Source organism: Miscanthus floridulus, chromosome 18 (genome assembly GCF_019320115.1).
Source record: "Miscanthus floridulus cultivar M001 chromosome 18, ASM1932011v1, whole genome shotgun sequence".
Classification (NCBI taxonomy): domain Eukaryota; kingdom Viridiplantae; phylum Streptophyta; class Magnoliopsida; order Poales; family Poaceae; genus Miscanthus; species Miscanthus floridulus.
This window is the reverse complement of record NC_089597.1, coordinates 45,343,211-45,358,303: the sequence shown is the minus strand read 5'-3', so window position 1 is coordinate 45,358,303 and position 15,093 is coordinate 45,343,211. Positions and strand designations below refer to the sequence as shown.

At 43.4% G+C, this 15,093-nt stretch overlaps 1 non-coding gene across 1 annotated transcript; it reads left to right on the top strand.

Moving 5' to 3' along the window:
* Positions 1–298: 298 nt before the first annotated feature.
* Positions 299–407, top strand: LOC136524900 (small nucleolar RNA R71). Its single transcript, XR_010776249.1, has one exon. It is a non-coding gene; the product is annotated as a small nucleolar RNA R71 (small nucleolar RNA).
* The last annotated feature ends 14,686 nt before the right edge of the window (positions 408–15,093 follow it).

Genomic DNA, 15,093 nt, shown 5'->3' with positions numbered 1-15,093 from the left:
ATCATGAATGTGCATGACTTCTTTCTTCTCATTAGCTCGATCTTCAAGCTTCTTCATCAACAGGTCCATCTTGGCAGATAGCATGTCTACCTCCTTGAGTTGATGCATACCTCCACCCCTCTTGTGGGTCTGAACATGTTCTTCATTCCAACCTTGGTTGGAGGCCATCTTCTCCATGAGAGTTGTCGCAGCTAGAAGTGTGAGAGATAGGAAAACATCTCCAATAGCAGCTTCCATAGTCTCACGGGTACTGTTGGTCAACCCATGGTAGAATGTCTGCATGAGTAGCCAATTTTCCATCCCATGATGAGCACATTCTGATATGTAATCTTGGAAGCATTCCCATGCCTCTGGGATAGATTCATCATGCTGCTGCTAAAAACTTGAAATTCTCCCATGCAGAGCATTGGTCTTGCCTGTGGGAAAGAACTTGGCTAGAAAGGCAGTGGAGCAGTTATCCCATGTAGTATTCCTATCTTTGCTGGTGTAGAACCACTGCTTCACCTTCCCCAAGAGTGAGAATGGGAAGAGGCGAAGTAGTATGGCATCCTTGATTACTCCTTGGATGGTGAAAGTGCTATAGATCTCCAAGAAGTGTTGGAGATGTGCACTCGCATCTTCATGTGCCTTTACACAAAACTGGCTAGCTTGCACCATGTTGATGAGAGCAGGCTTGAGCTCGAATCCATCGTCTCCAACATTGACATTAGGTCCAGTATGGATGTTGGCAGTGGTTGGAGCAGAGAATTCACAAAGAGTCTTGTTAGCCATGGCTTCAAATTCTGGTGTTAAGCTTCGCCTTATCCAGTTGTCTTCCGATTCTGAAGCTGGGACTTTCTTGAGTTTGGCTCTAGTTCTCCAGATTAATGCTTCGAGATCTTCAACATAGTTTATTAGAATTTTAAAACCGATCATACACTACCCTGCATAAGATACACAAGTAGACAAAACAAGGGTAATCCTGCTTGAGCATAGGTCAGTGGTTTATCTCGATCACATCAATAAGCATAAGTTTATCAATACTTCCTATGTCTAGCTACCTTCCTATAACACCCTAAAATTTGCATTTTTTATAGTTAAATTTGATTTATGTATGCAATTATGTGTGCATTAAAATATAGGAAAATAATAAATTTTGTGAAATTAAAAATCAAATATAAGGTTAGTAACCTCTTGATGCAAGCATGCTGCTGCACCTTTATTTTTGTAATGATTGGTTTTGATCAAATTTGAATTGGATACAAAATCAATTTGAAAATGGTTTGATAAACTCTAGAAAATAAAAATAAAAAGGCTTTCTTCTTTTCTCCCCCTCCCTTACTCATTCTAGCCTGCTGGCCCAACTCCTCCACGCCAACCCAGCTCGGCTTTCTCCCTTGCTCACCGCAACGGCCTGCATCACGCGGCCTAGTAAACCGCCGCCGCGTGCTCCCCCTTCTCTCTACTGCTGATGGCTTGGGCCCGCATGTCGGTGCCATCTCCAACCTCCCGCATCACGCGCGGTCAAGCTGCAACCGTCGCCTGTGCCCACTTCGCGTCGTGGGAGCGTCTCCCCCACACGCCGGCCGCTACAAAAGGGGGTCCATACCCATCGCTGCCCTCCCTGTTGCCTCCCACACTCCATTTTAGCACTTGCTGAGCACATGGAAGCCGCAACCACCGCTGCAGCCGCGATCCGCCAAAGCTCAGAGAACTGCCATGCGGTCCATCATCCCTGGGTATCCTTCGTCGTCGTTTCTCATCCGCGGTGAGACCCCCTGGTTCCCCTCCTTCGCCCCGTGCTTTTAGCTTTATAACTCTTGGCCTCTAGGGCCCAATTCGTGTGCGCGGACGAGCTTCACACCGCCGGCCATGGCCACCACCGCCTCGGCCGTGTTCTCTCGCCGCATTCTCGGCCTAGGCGAGGTCGCCTGCACCCCCTCTATCCTCCGATGCCTTCAGTTCGTTGAACCATGGCCCGTAGCCCCTGAACCGAGTGCGCCGGCAAGTTCCTCATCGCCGGCCATGGTGCCCCGCCGCTGGAGCACTGTTTTGACCGCCAGCACCCCTTTCTCTCTCCCTCCCATTTTTTCTCTACCGTCCATCGCTTGATCAACGGCCCAGGATGGCCGATACCCCTTCATGGGTCCTTTTGCTAAAGAGACCTCCAAGTTCTGTTTAATTGAACCCACAGTCCTCGGCCATTTTAATTAATTCCGGATTTGATTTATTTTAAATCTAAAATAGTTCATCCTATTTACAGAAATGCCACTGCATTGTTTTGCTTATAAAATCGTCGTTTTAACTCCGAATCGACCCGTTCAAATTGCGTTAGTTTCATAATTGCATAATATACATGTTAATGCCACTGTTAACCATGTTTGCAACTTTTAAATTTTATGGTTAGGTTTAATTAAATAAATTGCAATAGGAAACCCCGTTTAATTCATAACTTTCGTGTTTTAGCTCTATTTTTCGTGAACTTCGCGTTGACATGATCGTAGTGAGACATAGATTCTTTTCATAAACATTTTATCTTGTTTTCTATACTTCTGGTGTACTGTTCTAATTATAGGATTGTTTGCTTTGCATGAATGTTCCTAAAATGTTGTATGTTGCCGTGTTGGTCGTGTTCAGACGGTGAGGAGAACGTTGGAGACCAAGAGTTCTTTGACGACCAGCAGGACCAGCAGGAGTTTGTTAACCAAGACAAGTATAGCTTGGGATATACCTTGATGTCCTATTAACCATTTATTAATTACTCATTTGCATGCGTCTAACTTTGATACCCTTAAGGACATCCTAGTGGTTGATTATCCTGTTCCCTTGTCTCCCACGGGTTATATGCATATGGGTAGTTTGCTAGCGCTCAGCATAACTGTACATGATCTACATAATGAACAATGATTCTATGGAAAAAAGGTAAAAGTTGCTTTTAAACAACTGAATTATAGGGCGAATGAGCAAATGACTTTTGATCATGATGCTCTCGGCCCTCCATAAGGACTTATTTGTCGACAAAAGTTGGGACAGACAGTGCAACCATGATGGTCACATGGCTCTGACTTTAGCTCAGTAATAGGACCTTTTCTAGCTTGTTAGAGGTTACCTTTATGGCGCAAAAGGGGCTTGCCATGTTGGGTATAGGACTGCCCCTGTTCTTATGTGTATAGCCGTGAAGGATTTGTGCCATAGGAAAGGGGGTTCCTACATCTGCCTACCGAGGAAACCTAGCGGCCCTAACTTGTTAGAAAAACCTATGAAATGGCTTCATAGTGTACCTCGCCTGCTCACCTTGGCAGTGATATGGGAGTAATTAACCCGGGCATATGGGAATCATGACTAATGGTGAATGTGCAAACCTCTGCAGAGGATTACAAACTGTTATAACAGTCGTGCTCATGGTCACGAGCGGCCTAGAAAACTCACAGAATAACTGGCTATTTATTGCTATTCATTTATGATGTTCTATGATGATAATATGATACGACTGATCCTGATATCTGATCATGTGGGTTTAATTGGGGCATAAGCATAACTTGATAATAGTTGATGATAAAATCTTGACTTACTAAAAGTGCTAACTGTAGTAAACCAGAGTCATCCTTTTTGAGCTTTCATAACCCCATGTTATCTTGTTAAGTACGGGAAGTACTTACGCTTGTTTACTTTCAGTATTTGGATAAAAATTCTGGATGGGTAACAGATGTCAATGAGTATGAAGAGTTTCTAGAGGACTTTTAGGATTGTGGTCAACCAGTTGACCATCCCTGTGTTGGAGCATCCATGAGAGAGCTGTCTTTTTTTATTTTCTGCTATGTTGTGTAAGACTATGTTATGGTATTAATCGTGATGTAAGATACACCGTAATGATACTTTTGTAATTTATCAACTTATGTGTGTGACTGATCCCTGGGCACACATGGGTTTAGTGCATTCAATTTTATCCTTAAAATTGGGTGTGATAAATTGGTATTAGAGCCGTGTTGACTGTAGGACGCAAGCCTAGTTAGAGATGGTCGCTTTAGCATCTTTACTCCACTGGTTTCATGCTTACTGTCTCATTCTTGTTATTTTATTAAAATATCTATGCTTTTCATACCTTAATCTATTATATAAAATTGTTGATTCTAATCCTATCTTACTCTAAATCTATAGATGTCTTGTAACCCGAAGACCCCCCGCCTCAGCACTGTAGGCTACCGTGCCATGTTCACCCCCCGTGCTCCATAGGTGGAGAAGGAGATTGTGGTCATCTCCAATGATGAGGAGGAACCCTTGGTCGAGGAAGATGAGGAGTGGATGACTACCCCGACTCCTGCACCAGCACCTACTCCTACTCTAGCTGTTGCACCTGTCTATGCTATTGTAGCTACACCAACAGAGTCATCAGCTACTTCACCAATGCCTGTGCCACCCCCAGCTGTCCCTGTGGTGGATGAGGAGATGGGCTAGATGTGCAAATACTACTTCAAGCAAGCCCTGGAGATGGCCTACTACCACACCCTCCTTACTTAGGTGCTAGATGACTACTACAATGACCTGCACGCCTCCATCAACTATCACTGTGCAGAGTACCAGCACCCTTTGGAGGCAACTTTTTTGAAGGTAGAGATGGTTGTCACCACCTGGAATGACACAAAGAATGCACATGAGGTGGAGACTGTCCACAAAGCCACTGCAAGACGGGCTTATGCATTGGATGGCATGGAAGATGCAGCGCAGGACGCCTACATCTACTACCATGGTCGTTGTTTTGAGGCCATGAAGGAGGATCGTTTTAGGTTCCTATCGACATATTATCTTCGGCAGTCCTCCGAGGGGTATCCCATGAAGGTAGATTGATCGGTAGAGGAGCGCGAGATCAAGAACAAGAAGGCAACAGAGACACATGAGTTAGACAGGTTCATGCGGTCAGTATGATGTAATACCTTACTCCTGTGGTCTGTTGGTTTGTATTAGCTATCGTATGATATGCCATGATTTTAGAGGGGGTCCCTGCCCGCCTTATATAGTCTGGGAGGCAGGGTTACAAGTCAGTTAGATCTAAGAGATAATCGGAAAGTAATAACTGATTACAGGAAACTTGGGATCATACATATCCTAACAGAACTCGTAGTATCTTCAGGATATCTTCCCGATGTCTTGCGGAAGGCGCCGAGCAGAGTCGTGCCCCGTAAGGCTTCTTCTTGTGGGCTGGGCCACCCCAAGGGGCGCAGCCCATGTGGTCTACCGTGGGTATCTAGGGTCATACACCCCATAGCTCCTTCCTCACAATGATCATGAGGGTAATTGGCAGGTCCTTGCACCACCAGAAAGTGATCCAACTCTAGAAGCAACAGTGCAACATGTCCATGCCATGCAGGGGATAGATGAAGAAGTCAAGGGAGAGCTGCGTGCATCGTAGAGGGCCGGGAGGCATCTCCAGAAGCAAGTTGACGAACTGCATGTTCAACTTGGGCAGCCACCGATCTACAAGAAGAAGACCTGGTCATTCACCATGGTTGACATAGCCCCATAGGTGTTTGGTACCTTGTTTAAGCTACGACGTTGTTAGTTCATGTGTCATGTCTGGTCTTGTTTTGTCTTATGAACTTTAGTGATCAGAATTTTTTAATTGTGAACTTGGATGATTTGGAGTTTGTTTGATTGCTTGAGGTTTGTGGGCATGTCCACAAATTTCATAGATTTGAACCTTAAGTTTAGATGAGGTCTTAATGCAGATGGGTTTGCTTTATCATATCTCTGTTGTGCTGTTTTCTAGAGCAGCTTGTGTTCTTTATCTTGTATCTCGAGATCTGAGCTGCCAAAAATTCTGATTTTTTTATGGAGATATCTAGACTTCTGTATATTTCAAATGTCTCTGGAATCACATCAATATCTGTTCAAGTTTGTGAGATCTAGCTATCACAAGTTGATGTTTCTGCGTAGCCTGGAACCCAGAACAGATTCGGTTTAGCTCTATTTTTTGACCATGTGTATATCAGAATATGTAAAAGTGTTCTAAATAAAAGTTGTAGCTGATCTCCTAGGCTTTCTAACCATTCTTGGTACGCCTCTTTTGGGTCTCTGAAACTCAAGTTGTGACAGATTTACCAAACTGCTGTATTTGAATCTTGTCCAGAAAATCCTCAGCGTTGTTCCTTATCTTTTATAAGTTCTCTATAATTTGGAAATCTCTAAAATTTTGTGCATTTGTTTGGAAAACTGATGGCCGCAAGAGGAGGAAGAGGCAGAGGCCGTGGTCGTGGTCATGGTGCTCCCATGAATCCACCACCACCGCCACCAGTGACTATGGAGCAATTGATGGGAATGCAAGCGCAGTTGATGCAAGCCATGATGCAATGCTTGGATAACGAACCTGCAAGAGGACCATTGCCTGTTCAGGTCAGAGACAAGCATGGAGAATTCATGAAGGGTCGCCCTCCAATGTTCACCCATGCCTCAGACCACTTGGTGGCAGACGATTGGTTGCGTGTTGTGGAAAAGCAACTTAACATAGCACAATGCAATGATCTTGAGAAGGTGTTGTATGCTTCTGGTCAACTCCAGGGAGCAGCTCAGGATTGGTGGGATTCTTTCTAGTATGGATGCCCCAATGGTGCTCCTAATATCATCTGGCGGGAATTCAAGGACAATTTTTGGTCATATCATATCCCCGATGGACTAGTGGAGTTGAAGCAGGAGGAATTCAGGTCCCTTAAGCAAGGATCCATGTTTGTGGCAGAATATCGTGACAAGTTTGCTCAACTATCACGCTATGCTCCAAATGATGTAGCTGAGGATAAGGAGAAGCAACGCCGCTACCTCAAGGGACTTTATGATGGCCTGCAGCTCCAGCTTATGTCCAACACATACCCTAACTTTCAGTCATTGGTGAACCATGCTATTGTGATTGACAATAAGCGCAAGGAGATGGAAGCCAAGAAGAGAAGGCTTCAAGGGCAAGCTTCTGGAAGCAACACCCGCCCGCGTGCCTATCCCCAGCAAGGTTTTTAGCAGAGGAATCAAGGACCATCTAACCAAGGAAACCGTGGTCAGGATCCTCAGCGTAACCAGTTCCAGCAACGCCCTCAGTACCAGCAACAGTTTGGTAATCAGCGTCCCCAGCAACAGACCGGCAATCTGGCATCACACCAGGGAATGCCCAACAATGCTCCTATGAAGAGTGGTGCACCCAATAACCCCAACGCATGCTACCACTGTGGAGAAGTAGGTCACTATGCTCATCAGTGTCCAAAGAAGCAGAACCAGCAAGCTCCACAGAACTAGAATGGCAATCCGAAGTTCAATGCCTGACCACCTCACACTGCAAAAGTGAACTATGTGTCATCTGATGTAGCTCAGGAGACGCCTGAGGTCATGTTGGGTACGTTCAGTGTCAACTCTATCTCTGCTACAGTACTTTTTGATTCCAATGCTTCGCATTCATTTATTTCCCAAGCTTTTGTTAGAATGCATAGCACACCTTTATGTGCCATGAAAAAACCCATATTAGTAAATTCACCGGGAGGTAGTATGCCAACTTCTTATTGGAGTCCCTCAGCTAGTCTTTCCTTAAGGGGGTAGACTTCAAAGTGAAACCTATTGTGTTGAGAACAGCGGGGATTGATCTTATTCTGGAAATGGATTGGATGAAACAACACCAGGCAGTGATTCAGTGTTAGGAGAGATCTGTTGTTGTGACAGCACCTAATGGAGATAGAATTTGTGTAGAAGTGGTAGTGCAAGCTTAGCCAACAGCCACTGTGAACCAGCTGGATGGTAATGCTAATAAACAAGATCATGTTGTGGAGGAGTTCCCGGATGTCTTCCCCGATGACTTGCCAGGTATGCCACCTGACCGTGACATTGAATTCATTATTGAATTATTACCTAGAACAGCACCAATAGCTAAACGTCCATATAGAATGGGGGTTAATGAATTAGAAGAGCTTAAGAAACAACTAAAAGAGTTGCAAGAAAAAGGTTTCATATGCTCCAATTCTTCCCCATGGGGGGCACCTGTGATCTTTGTGGATAAGAAGGATGGTACCCAACGGATGTGTGTGGATTATCGTTCACTTAATGAGGTTACTATCAAGAATAAATACCCTTTGCCAAGGATTGATGATTTGTTTGATAAGTTGAGAGGAGCCTATGTGTTCTCCAAGATTGATCTCCGCTCAGGTTACCATCAGCTAAAGATTCGAAACTTGGACATACCCAAGACAGCATTCACTACACGGTATGGTTTGTATGAGTATACCGTTATGTCTTTTGGATTAACCAATGCACCTGCATACTTTATGTATCTGATGAATATGGTGTTCATGGAGTTTCTTGATAAATTTGTGGTGGTATTCATTGATGACATACTGATATTCTCCAAGACTGAAGAAGAGCATGCTGAACATATAAGGTTGATCTTGCAAAATCTTAGAAAACATAAGTTGTACGCTAAGCGGAGCAAGTGTGAGTTTTGGTTGAAGGAGGTCTCTTTTCTGGGTCATGTTGTCTCCAATGGTGGAATAGCAGTGGATCCAGGCAAGGTGCAAGATGTATTGAATTGGAAACCACCAACCAATGTAAGTGAGATTCGTAGCTTTTTGGGATTGGCTGGATACTTTAGGAGGTTCATAGAGGGTTTTTCCAAGCTTGCTAAGCCTATGACGGCTCTATTGGAAAAGAATGCTAAATTTGTATGGTCTGATAAATGCTAGGCAAACTTTGATGAGCTAAAGAAGAGATTGACTATAGCTCCAGTGTTGATTTTGCCCAATTTAAGCAAGAACTTCTCTATATATTGTGATGCATCTCGTTTGGGCCTTGGATGTGTTCTTATGCAAGAAGGAAGAGTGGTGGCATATGCATCTAGACAATTGAGGAAGCATGAGTTGAACTACCCTACTCATGACTTGGAATTGGCAGTTGTGGTTCATGCTTTGAAAATCTAGAGACATTACCTAATTGGGCATAAGAGTGATATCTATATAGATCACAAGAGTTTGAAGTATGTCAGATCTGAATATGAGACAACGTCGTTGGCTAGAATTGATCAAAGACTAAGATTTGGAAGTGCATTATCATCCGGGAAAAGCAAATGTCGTAGCTGATGCACTTAGCAAGAAGAGCTATGCCAATGGACTTCGGATGACATATATGCCAACAGAGTTGTGTGCTGAAATGGAGTATCTCAACTTGAGCTTTGTCAATAATGCAATTGAATTGGTGATAGAGCCTACCTTGGAGCAAGAAATACGCAAAGGACAATTGGAGGATGAAAAACTTAAGGAGATAGCGGAGAATATAGTGCTTGGAAAGGCACCAGGATTCAGGATGGATGAGAATGGTACTCTTTGGTTCAGGAAAAGGATATGTGTACCTGAAGTGAAGGCTATCCGTGATGTAGTTCTGCAAGAGGCACATGAGTCTGCTTATTCTATACATCCTGGAAGTACCAAGATGTATTTGGATCTCAAAGAGAAGTATTGGTGGTATGGTTTAAAGAGAGATGTGGCAGAGTATGTGGCTTTGTGTGACACCTGTCAAAGGGTAAAAGCTGAGCATCAAAGACCTGCAGGGTTGCTACAACCAATGAAGATTCCTGAATGGAAATGGGAAGAAGTTGGTATGGATTTTATCATAGGTTTGCCCCGCACTCAAAGAGGTTATGATTCAATATGGGTAATAGTGGATCGACTCACCAAGGTTTCTCACTTTTTACCAGTCAAGACTACCTATACAGGTGCAAGGCTAGCAGAGTTGTACATGGAAAGGATAGTGTGCTTACATGGTGTTCCCAAGAAAATTGTGTCTGATAGAGGCACTTAGTTTGCATCACAATTCTGGAAGAAAGTACATAGATCCTTGGGGACAAAGTAGAATTTCAGTTCTGCTTACCACCCACAAACTGATGGATAGACTAAAAGGATCAACCAGATTTTAGAAGATATGTTGAGAGCTTGTGCACTACAGTATGGTACTAGTTGGGATAAGAGTCTACCATATGCTGAGTTCTCGTACAACAATAGTTACTAGAAGAGTCTCAAGATGGCACCTTTTGAGGCGTTGTATGGGCGTAAATGTAGAACGCCTTTGTTCTGGAATCAGACTAGTGAAACTCAAGTGTTTGGACCCGATGTCCTTAGAGACACAGAAGAACAAGTGAGAATGATTAGAGACAACTTGAGAGTGGCTCAGTCCTGACAAAAGAGTTACGCTGATACTCGTAGAAGAGAGCTGACTTTCAAAGTTGGAGATTTTGTGTACTTGAAGGTGTCACCAACGAGAAATGTGAAAAGATTCAATATGAAGGGAAAGTTGGCACTGAGGTATATTGGACCTTTTAGGATCTTAGAGAGACATGGAGAAGTAGCCTATCAGTTGGAACTGCCTGAGAGTTTGTCAGGTGTGCACGATGTGTTTCATGTTTCTCAATTAAAGAAGTGTTTGCAAGTACCAGAAGAGCAGATTCCTTTAGAAGAACTTGTTGTTAAGGAAGATCTCACATATGAAGAGTAACTGATAAAGATCTTACAGATGGCAGAAAGAGTTACAAGGAGTCATGTTATAAAAATGTGCAAGGTATAGTAGAAATGGTATACAAAGGATGAGGCTACTAGGGAAAAGAAGAGGATTTGTGAAAGTCTTATCCACAACTGTTTGAGTAAGCAATCATCCGAATCTCGAGGACGAGATTCATCTTAAGGGGGGTAGAATTGTAACACCCTAAAATTTGCATTTTTTATAGTTAAATTTGATTTATGTATGCAATTATGTGTGCATTAAAATATAGGAAAATAATAAATTTTGTGAAATTAAAAATCAAATATAAGGTTAGTAACCTCTTGATGCATACATGTTGCTGCACCTTTATTTTTGTAATGATTGGTTTTGATCAAATTTGAATTGGATACAAAATCAATTTGAAAATGGTTTGTTAAAACTCTAGAAAATAAAAAGAAAAAGGCTTTCTTCTTTTCTCCCCCTCCCTTACTCATTTTGGCCTACTGGCCCAACTCCTCCGCACCAGCCCAGCCAGCCCAGCTTGGCTTTCTCCCTTGCTCACCGCAACGGCCTACATCGCGTGGCCTAGCAAGGCGCCGGCCCACTCGGGCGAGCTAGCAACCGCCGCCGCGCCCTCCCCCTTCTATCTACCGCTGATGGCTTGGGCCTGCATGTCGGCGCCCTCTCCAACCTCCCGCATCGCGTGCGGTCAAGCCGCAACCGTCGCCCGCGCCCACTTCGTGTCGTGGGATAATCTCCCCCATGCCCCAGCCACTACAAAAGGGGGTCCAGACCCATCGCCGCCCTCCCTGCTGCCTCCCCCGCTCCATTTTCGCACTCGCCGAGCACACGAAAGCCATAACCACCGCTATAGTTGTGATCCGCCAAAGCTCGGAGAACTGCCACGCTGTCCATCGTCCCTGGGCAGCCTTTGTCGTCGTTTCTCATCCGCGGTGAGACCCCCTGGTTCCCCTCCTTCTCCCCATGGCTTGAGCTTTGTAACTCTTGGCCTCTAGGGCCCAATTCGTGTGCGTCGACGAGCTTCACGCCGCCAGCCATGGCCACCACCGCCTCGGTCGTGTCCTCCGGCCGCATTCTTGGCCTGGGCGAGGTCACCTGCACCCCCTCTATCCCCTGGTGCCTTTGGTTCATCGAACCTAGGCCCGTAGCCCCTGAATCGAGTGCCCTGGCGAGTTCCTCGTCGCCAGCCACGGTGCCCCACCGCCGGAGCACTGTTCCGACCGCCAGCACCCCTTTCTCTCTCCCTCCCATTTTTTCTCTACCGTCCATCGCTTGATCAACGGCCCAGGATGGCCGATACCCCTTTGCAGGTCCTTTTGCTAAAGAGACCCCCAAGTTCTGTTTAATTGAACCCGCAGTCCTCGGCCGTTTTAATTAATTCCGGATTTGATTTATTTTAAATCTAAAATAGTTCATACTATTTATAGAAATGCCACTGCATTGTTTTGCTTATAAAATCATCGTTTTAGCTCCAAACCGACCCATTCAAAGTGCGTTAGTTTCGTAATTGCATAATCTACGTGTTAATACCACTGTTAACCATGTTCACAACTTTTAAATTTCATGGTTAGGTTTAATTAAATAAATTGCTATAGGAAACCCCGTTTAATTCATAACTTTCGTGTTTTAGCTCCGTTTTTCGTGAACTTTGTGTTGACGTGATCGTAGCAAGACATAGATTCTTTTCATAAACATTTTATCTTGTTTTCTACACTTCTGGTGTACTATTCTAATTATAGGATTGTTTGCTTTGCATGAATGTTCCTGAAATGTTGTATGTTGCTATGTTGGTCGTGTTCAGACGGTGAGGAGAACGTTGGAAACCAAGAGTTCTTTGATGACCAGCAGGACTATCCTGTTCCCTTGTCTCCTACGGGTTATATGCATATGGGTAGTTTGCTAGCGCTCAACATAACTGTACATGATCTACATATTGAACAATGATTCTATAGAAAGAAAAGGTAAAAGTTTCTTTTAAACAACTAAATTATAGGGCAAATGTGCAAATGACTTTTGATCATGATGCTCTTGGCCCTCCATAAGGACTTATTTGTTAGCAAAAGCTGGCACTGATAGTGCAACCGTGATGGTCACATGGCTCTGACTTTAGCTCAGTAATAGGACCTTTTCTAGCTTGTTAGAGGTTACCTTTATGGCGCAAAAGGGGCTAGCCACGTTGGGTATAGGACTGCCCCTGTTCTTATGTGTATAGCCACGAAGGATTTGTGCCATAGGAAAGAGGGGTTCCTACATCTGTCTGCTGAGGAAACCTAGCAGCCCTAAGTTGTTAGAAAAACCTATGAAATGGCTTCATAGTGTACCCCGCCCGCTCACCTTGGCAGTGATATGGGAGTAATTAACCCGGGCATATGGGAATCACGACTCACGGTGAATGTGCACAACCTCTGCAGAGGGTTACAAACTGTTATAATAGCCATGCTCACGGTCATGAGCGGCCTAGAAAAGTCATAGAATAACTGGTTATTTATTGCTGTTCATTTATGATGTTCTATGATGATAATATGATACAATTGATCCTGATATCTGATCATGTGGGTTTAATTGGGGCTTAAGCATAACTTGGCAATAGTTGATGATAAAATCTTGACTTACTAAAAGTGCTAACTGTAGTAAACCAGAGTCATTCTTTTTGAGCTTTCATAACCCCATGTTATCTTGTTAAGTACGGGAAGTACTTACGCTTGTTTACTTTCAATATTTGGATAAAAATTCCGGATGGGTAACAGATGTCAATGAGTATGAGGAGTTTCCAGAGGACTTTTAGGCTTGTGGTCAACCAGTTGACCATCCCTTTGTTGGAGCTTCCACAAGAGAGTTGCCTTTTTTTTATTTTTCGTTGTGTTGTGTATGACTATGTTATGGTATTAATCGTGATGTAAGATACACCGTGATGATACTTTTGTAATTTATCAACTTATGTGTGTGACTGATCCCTGGGCACACATGGGTTTAGTGCATTCAATTTTATCCATAAAATTGGGTGTGACACTTCCCCGGCAACGGCGCCAGAAATGCTTGTTGGTATTTATTAACTTGTCACTTGTTTTAGTAGCCACCTATTAATTACCAATATCTCCTAACATTACTTTACTAGGTTGTCATCCCAAGTGATGGTACCAGAGATGCTTGTTGGTACTGCCTAGCATCACTACTAGAATGATACTAAGTAGTTCTTTATCATTTTATGTGACTAGAAAGAATATAAAGATATATGAATGAAAAGGGATCTGCAAGCGCACAGATAATTATACCATTGTAGCAATTCACCCAAGAGTATTCCAAGTATCATTATTTATATTTTACCACTGGGAAGGTCTAGCATGGACAAGTATTGATAACTTATACTATTGATGGAGAAGTAACCCATAACCAATATTCTACTCATAAAAGGGGTAAGTCATAGGATAAGATATATATTTGTGATAAGTATTGATCAATGATAATGATAAACCACTCAGAGTACTCCCTTCTATGGCATTAGCATTGTTAGGTAGAATACTAGAGGACAAATTCCAAAGTCATTCTTAATTATAAGTCAAGGCATACATTGATTAGTGCAATTACAACTAGTAATCATGGCTAAGATTATCTTTATATCTACACATAAGGGATATTACTAAGGAAGATTAAGAAAAGAGCTTGTCTTCCTTCGTAACTGTCGACATAGAATTTTCATCTCCATGCCGAGGACACATACAACAAGCCAGAAGGGTCTGCTCGAAGGAGCAGATCTGCCTAGCTTTAGCGCAAGGGTGGTTGATCCTGTGCAATCCTCCCAAGACGTGCCAGTAAATTTGACCCTGCAATTGACAAAGAGAGAAAGCTCATCAGTAATTAAGGGCGGAACGTGCCGGTGTTGCCAGACAATCCTGAATGTGTGGCTTTGAGAGCTGATATGAGAGGAGATCGACTAAATAGTCGATTCCAGCGTATTCATAAGAATAAATCGATTAAAGCTCATGGGGTCATATAAGAAGAATTGGTTATCATTCAGGATAAATATTATTTAAGCAAATATTAATCAATGGCAATAAGATATCAATGATGATCGGTTTATGCTGAGCCAATGATTACAAGTAACCGAACTCCTTTTTGTATAAAGAGACAATTCAACACCACTTAACCATTTAATAAAGATAAATCTAGTGAACATGTTAGATCTCATCCATCGCCATGACCAGTGGGGCATGAGGCAAAATCATGCAGGCTGTAGAAACAACCATAGACTCGATGACCTTAACTCATTACTAATATCAGTGGGGCATGAGGCAGAATCATGCAGGCCATAATACAATAATAAGATCATGGGGCTAACATATCTTTCAACTTATCTCTACTTCAATGATCTCGTAATGTGAACTGTTCATGAAAGCGCTCGATATCGGCTAAATAGCCGATTTAGGCATAGCACACAGTTAAGGTCATGCCTTCTCAGGAACAGATCTACCAACTAACGATCCCCACTCCATGGTGCTAATAGTGGGGTGAGAGGCAGAATCCCACAGGCCGTGATAACGGGCCATGAAATGGTTCTCGCTAACCAATAGATCTACTCAAGATCGAACATGCCTTAACCGCACGCTA